Genomic DNA, 7,500 nt, shown 5'->3' on the forward strand with positions numbered 1-7,500 from the left:
GCTGCAAGCGGCATCCGTTGCCCTACCGTTGGCGGTAGGGATTGGGTAGCTCACGACAAGCAACTTTATGGGTAAACGCCGTGTAGTTTAACGTTTACTCGGAGAGCCGCGGTGATTGCAGAATTATCACTCACGCAGGAGCTCCCTCGTTCTATAACAGAGCCACGGTGATCGCATAGGACTCACTCTCGTAAGAACTCTCTCTTATACTTGAGCCACGGTGATCGCATAGGACTCACTCACGTAAGAGCTCTCTCTTTCTGCCAGAGCCACGGTGATCACATAGGACTCACTCACGTAAGAGCTCACTTTCTACCAGAGCCCCGTTGGTCACCCGAGGGTTTCCAGGTCCTACCGCGTGGAGGGGGGGTTGGCGCACCAGGGAATAGAACCCTGGACCTTCTAAGACCCAGTAGATAGGGACATTTATTGTGCATCCGGCCACCTCGAAGGTAGCATCGGATATGCTTCCTCGCCGTTAAGGCATACGCATAGCATAAATTTTACATCTAAGTTTAGCGAGGCGGCTCCACTGTTCAAGTAGAACGGGCGATGGAAAAACCCAGCAGTGCCACCGAGACGTATACAGTGGACGAGTTCTTTGGCCGCGTGCGTTTGTGGGAGGATATGGTATTCCTCGCCCAAGCGCCGCGCTCACGGGGAACCACGGGAAGGCGAACTCGCTGCGTGCCGCTTGCACGCACACCCGACCCTTTCGGGCGATGGAGATGGGGAGGGGTGGTGAGAGAAGGTTGAGAAGGCCACATGCTTCGACGGGATAGTCTGGCATTGCCTGGTGAGTTGAAATCGGTGGGACGTTCACCTTGTCATTTCATATCTCTTTAGTTACTTGTTTCTCTGTACCACACTCTTTTGCTGCATGCGGCATCCGTTGCCCTGCCATCAGGGACAGGGATTGGGTAGCTCACGACATGCAGCTTTATGGGTAAACGCCGTGTAGCTTAACGTTTACCCGGAGAGCCGCGGTGATTTCGGAGTTATCACTCACGCAGGAGCTCCCTCGTTCTATGACAGAGCCACGGTGGTCACATAGGACTCACTCACGTAAGAGCTCTCTCTAGCAGGTCGGGTGCGGCGTTCAGGCCGTTTCGCCCATTACAACCCTACGATCACGATATCTAGATGTTCAGGTATCGCCTGCAGGGATCGTCAGGGTGAGCTGAGTTTAGGGAATCTCTCTGAAGAGTAATTTCTCTTTAATATCTTTATAGTTTCTCTGTACCACACTCCATTGCTGCAAGCGGCATCCGTTGCCCTACCGTTGGCGGTAGGGATTGGGTAGCTCACGACAAGCAGCTTTATGGGTAAACGCCGTGTAGCTTAACGTTTACCCGGAGAGCCGCGGTGATTGTAGAATTATCACTCACGCAGGAGCTCCCTCGATTCAATTATTTCTCTGTACTACACTTCTAGCTGCAAGCGGCATCCGTTGCCCTACCGTTTGCGGTAGGGATTGGGTAGCTCACGACAAGCAACTTTATGGGTAAACGCCGTGTAGTTTAACGTTTACTCGGAGAGCCGCGGTGATTGCAGAATTATCACTCACGCAGGAGCTCCCTCGTTCTATGACAGAGCCACGGTGATCACATAGGACTCACTCTCGTAAGAACTCTCTCTTATGCTTGAGCCACGGTGATCGCATAGGACTCACTCACGTAGGAGCTCTCTCTTTCTGCCAGAGCCACGGTGATCACATAGGACTCACTCACGTAAGAGCTCACTTTCTACCAGAGCCCCGTTGGTCACCCGAGGGTTTCCAGGTCCTACCGCGTGGAGGGGGGGTTGGCGCACCAGGGAATAGAACCCTGGACCTTCTAAGACCCAGTAGATAGGGACAGAGGGAATCTCGTTAATCCATTCATGCGCGTCACTAATTAGATGACGAGGCATTTGGCTACCTTAAGAGAGTCATAGTTACTCCCGCCGTTTACCCGCGCTTTTTTGAATTTCTTCACGTTGACATTCAGAGCACTGGGCAGAAATCACATTGCGTCAACACCCGTGGGGGCCATCGCAATGCTTTGTTTTAATTAGACAGTCGGATTCCCCTAGTCCGTGCCAGTTCTGAGCTGAGCGTTGAATGGCGGCCGAAGAGGACGATCGTTCTAGACGAAAGCCTCGCAGCAAGGAAGATCCGCGGGAGGCCAAGGCACGGGACCGAGCTCGGATTCCCATCAATGTGTTCACCTCGCCCAGGCCCGGCACGTCAGCCAGACCCGCTTCCCGACCAAGCCCGACACGCCCCGCTCCTCAGAGCCAATCCTTATTCCGAAGTTACGGATCCAATTTGCCGACTTCCCTTACCTACATTAATCTATCGACTAGAGGCTCTTTACCTTGGAGACCTGCTGCGGATATGGGTACGAACCGGCGCGACACCTCCACGTGGCCCTCTCCTGGATTTTCAAGGTCCGAGGGGAAGATCCGGACACCGCCGCAACTGCGGTGCTCTTCGCGTTCCAAACCCTATCTCCCTGCTAGAGGTTTCCAGGGAACTCGAACGCTTATACAGAAAAGAAAACTCTCCCCGGATCTCCCGACGGCGTCTCCAGGTCATTTTGGGTTACCCCGACGAACACTCTTACGAGGGCCCGATTGGTAAGCGGTTCCGCTGCCGGGTTCCGGAATAGAAACCGGATTCCCTTTCGCCCGATGGGTGTGTGTTTTTGTTTATCATTAAATGATATTTTGCTCTCTCTTAGGACACCTCATCTACATAGGATTTCTCTTAGGGCTTAGGATCGACTGACTCGTGTGCAACGGCTGTTCACACGAAACCCTTCTCCACGTCAGTCCTCCAGGGCCTCGCTGGAGTATTTGCTACTACCACCAAGATCTGCACCGACGGCGGCTCCAGGCAGGCTCACGCCCAGACCCTTCTGCGCACACCGCCGCGACCCTCCTACTCGTCAGAGCTTCATGGAAGACGCGCCTTTAAAAAAAGCTAACGTCAACCTCACTTGCCGCTGACGGCGGAGTATAGGCGCGACGCTTCAGCGCCATCCATTTTCAGGGCTAGTTGCTTCGGCAGGTGAGTTGTTACACACTCCTTAGCGGATTCCGACTTCCATGGCCACCGTCCTGCTGTCTTAAGCAACCAACGCCTTTCATGGTATCCCATAAGCGTCGACTTAGGCGCCTTAACTCTGCGTTTGGTTCATCCCACAGCGCCAGTTCTGCTTACCAAAATTGGCCCACTTGGCACTCTGATCCAATATAATCTCGTGGCTTCATTGATCCAAGCAAGCCAGAGATCTCACCCATTTAAAGTTTGAGAATAGGTTGAGGTCGTTTCGGCCCCAAGGCCTCTAATCATTCGCTTTACCAGATGAGACTCGCACACGTTCATCAAAAGAGAACGAGCGAGTGCCAGCTATCCTGAGGGAAACTTCGGAGGGAACCAGCTACTAGATGGTTCGATTAGTCTTTCGCCCCTATACCCAGTTCCGACGATCGATTTGCACGTCAGAATCGCTACGGACCTCCATCAGGGTTTCCCCTGACTTCGTCCTGACCAGGCATAGTTCACCATCTTTCGGGTCCCAACGTGTACGCTCTGGGTGCGCCTCTTCTCGCAATGAGAACGAGACGCCCCGGGAGTGCGAGGCCGCATCGTGACGCGGCCCATCCTCCCTTGATCGACGCTAAGGTACGATCTTCACTTTCATTGCGCCTTTAGGTTTACATGTCCCAATGACTCGCGCACATGTTAGACTCCTTGGTCCGTGTTTCAAGACGGGTCCTGAGAGTACCCAAAGCAGTAGCGTCGCTGACCGGTAATTCAAAGCTTGGCCAGTCCGAGGACACCGCCTGCTAACAGCTGGTTAGGCCCGGAGCCGGCGCTAGGTCCGTACCATCCGGGTGACAAACTAACCGAGCTTGCGGCGGGCCTGACGCACACACATTCGAAAATGGATTGGTTGCGGCCCGATACCGTCAGAGTACCGTCACGCAGCCGGCCAGGCGATCGAGCGTCTGCCGTGTGCGCACGAAGGCGACACGACAGGCAACAACTCGAGCCGTAGACCGACACGCAACGGGTCGCGACGTTCTACTAAGGGAGAAGTGCACGACTACGCGACCGGAACATTTGCCGAAGATGGTGTACCCTCGCACTGGAACCACCGAAGTGGCCCATTACGGGCTATCTGCGCACCAACGGAAGCCAGCCTCGTCGACGATGAATCTCCCCATTCGATCTTTTGGGTTTCTCAGGTTTACCCCTGAACGGTTTCACGTACTCTTGAACTCTCTCTTCAAAGTTCTTTTCAACTTTCCCTCACGGTACTTGTTCGCTATCGGTCTCGTGGTCATATTTAGCCTTAGATGGAGTTTACCACCCACTTAGGGCTGCACTCTCAAGCAACCCGACTCTAAGGAGAGGTCCTCCCGAAACGCGTACCAGTCGCTACGGGCCTGGCACCCTCTACGGGTAAATGGCCCCATTCAAGATGGACTTGGACGCGGTTCGACGTCTCGGGATAAATTGACCCTCCTGAACACTACATTTCCCAACGGCAGAACCGCGGGATTCAGTGCTGGGCTAATTCCTGTTCGCTCGCCGCTACTAAGGAAATCCTTGTTAGTTTCTTTTCCTCCGCTTAGTAATATGCTTAAATTCAGCGGGTAATCTCGCCTACTCTGAGGTCGTCGTACGTGATACAAAATTTTGTGTGTTTCGGCCGAAAGAGCGTAAAAGTAGTACTCGCGAAAACGTACAAAGCACAAAAAAAAAAGAAAAAAAAAGAAAACGAAACAACACTACACGACAGAAGAGAGAAAAAGGTAAACAAAAAACCGATATATGCCTTATGCGCCACACCAAAGTGTCAATATAATTCTTTCTTCATCTCTCGTCGATCGGAAACTCTCGCTAGACGATCTGGCCGGTTAACTTTAACGTCCGTCGAAAAGAACTTTCGGGGACTGGACGACCGACAGATCGCGCGGTTCCGCACGAATCGACAATGAAGAAAAGAAAAGACATGGGGCGACCGACATAAAGGTTTTCATCATTGGATATACCTTTTCTCTCTCCGCGGTGCTGTTCCGTGCGTGAACACACAAGTGTGTCTTTTGCGTCGTGTGACAATCAAGTTCGAAATAAGCCTCGCCAATAGAGGAGTATACATATTATTATAAAAAAAAAAATAATAATACATATAACCCGGTGGGATTTCTTTTTCTCTCTACTTCTTGTATAATTGAACCAAAAACCACGGGGGTACAGAAACGTTGCGCACGAAACGATTTATCATCGATCAAACACAAAACCAAATTAGAGACACGAGAGAAAGAGAGTAAGATCTCAAGACGCACATAGGCCGTCATCAATACGATTCAACGCGAACGTGGCGATGGAATGGCAATCGCACAGATTAGCGAGGACACGTCGACGACGGGGAATAATTCCGACCCGATCAAGTACGACGTGCTCCATCCCGCACATTGCTGCGCTTTGCTCCGCTGTCCATCGATCATCAAAGCGTTCGCGATAGAACGAGAGATCTCTTTCGTCTCTTCCCTCGAAGACTCGAAAAGGAATGTGTGTTTGTCGAAATCGCCGGCAACGACGACCCTCCGCCGTATGGCAATTATAACGTAGAGTTAAGAAACTCATCCACGCACAGGCATATTCTCTCCCTGGGGCTTAACATTGCCACACCACACACACTCTGTGTGCCACACAGTATTCTTTCTTTCTTTTATAATTTGTGTGTCCATCTCTGTAGTCTCGCGAGACTCTTGTAAATATACCTCTTTCGTATATACGCATCATTTCAGGCGACGTCGGGAGCGCGTTAAATGTTCATGAGTGGAAACGCTTCTTTCCGCAAGGCGAATCGTTTCGCAGAGAAGGTGAGAGATTTGGAGATCCTCGTCGAAGCGGTGCCTTACGGGCGGTCGTATTTTCAATACGACTCACGACACCGTAAAAACACTCACGCAAGTCCGAACGTAAGAAATACCAATCCCTACTTCGCCTCTCGTGGAAACTAGATATATATATATATTTGTATGTGTTTATAAGACGCAATGCAAAAATTGGCAATTTTCACAGAACCGCGACAAACGCCGACGAAACGCCCATCATTCGCTCGTACGTAGCATCTTTGCAACCCGACTCCGAAACGCTCTTTGGCGCCCTCCAAAAATATATTTGGAGAGGTAAGCGACGGCGGGGACTTACAAGAGCAACGCAAGCAGTTTATGGTTACGTAAACGACCCTCAGCCAGGCGTGGTCCAGGAATTGTATCCGTGGACCGCAATGTGCGTTCGAAATGTCGATGTTCATGTGTCCTGCAGTTCACACGTTGACGCGCAATTAGCTGCGTTCTTCATCGACCCACGAGCCAAGTGATCCACCGTTCAGGGTAATCGTATATATTTTTGATTTACAAATCAATATATGTATATGTCTCTTGTTCTGCGGTTCGTAAGAACGCATTGTACCTGAACGCTCCAACCAGCGCGCGAAGGAGATTCGTTCAGGCGTCGTTTTAAGGACGACACTATCGTCGTCCGTGGAAACGGAAAAAAAAAACCGTCAGATACGCAACACGTATCCGACGGCCGGGCGAACAGTACATTGAAAAACCGTTAACGTGGAAAACGCGGAGATGAATATATATTCTCTGAAAACGACGGGGATCGTAAGACAACCCGATACTGGATCCAGAGATGTAATAATATTCCTCTCCTCTTCACTTCCATTTCATTTGGAATGATGTGAGAACGGAGGACTTCACAGCCGGCTCTGGCAGCGGTCATTCGTCCCAAGCTCTCGCGATGCGCACTATTGGGCCACACGCACGGAGTAGGGTGTCAGACTCACGACTGCTTTAAAAGCGAGCTTCACGAGCCGGTCCACTTCCCGTATAAAACACATTTCCATAAAATGTTGTGTGTGCTCGAGGCAACGATAAATTCCGATACAAGCGGACTCGCGAGCCGGCTCTGGCCGTAGGCGCGATCCCCGTTCTCGTCCCAAACTCGTCTGCGCGCACTATTGGGCCACACAGAGAGTAGGGTGTCGTCGGGAATAATCGCGCCATAGGCTTTATAGCGAGCGTCACGGCCGGTCCTCTCGGAACACCGTTTTTCGTCGGAACGATATTACCATATTTTTATTTTATTCGACAGATTAGCGGACTCACAGCCGGCTCTGGCAGCGGTCATTCGTCCCAAGCTCTCGCGATGCGCACTATTGGGCCACACGCACGGAGTAGGGTGTCAGACTCACGACTGCTTTACAAAAGCGAGCATCACGAGCCGGTCCGCTCTGGCGAATGTATAATATTATAATAAATATACGTTCCGTCGTCAACGAACACCGCGTGCGGCGCAGCAACGTTTCGTGCTCTTGGTTATACGCGAACCCGATACAAATAGAGAGCGGGACTCACAGTCGGCTCTGGCAGCGGTCATTCGTCCCACGCTCTCGCGGTGCGCACTATTGGGCCACACGCACGGAGTAG

General features: G+C 51.7%; 1 non-coding gene and 1 pseudogene across 1 annotated transcript; both read right to left on the reverse strand.

The window, feature by feature from the left end:
• LOC143219788 (large subunit ribosomal RNA) overlaps nt 1–4,671 on the reverse strand; it is a 6,874-nt pseudogene extending 2,203 nt beyond the window's left edge.
• Nucleotides 4,672–6,244: 1,573 nt separating this feature from the next.
• Nucleotides 6,245–6,399, reverse strand: LOC143219806 (5.8S ribosomal RNA). The gene has a single exon (XR_013011460.1). It is a non-coding gene; the product is annotated as a 5.8S ribosomal RNA (ribosomal RNA).
• Between the last annotated feature and the right edge of the window lie 1,101 nt (nt 6,400–7,500).

This window comes from Lasioglossum baleicum, unplaced genomic scaffold (assembly GCF_051020765.1).
Source record: "Lasioglossum baleicum unplaced genomic scaffold, iyLasBale1 scaffold0073, whole genome shotgun sequence".
Taxonomy (NCBI): domain Eukaryota; kingdom Metazoa; phylum Arthropoda; class Insecta; order Hymenoptera; family Halictidae; genus Lasioglossum; species Lasioglossum baleicum.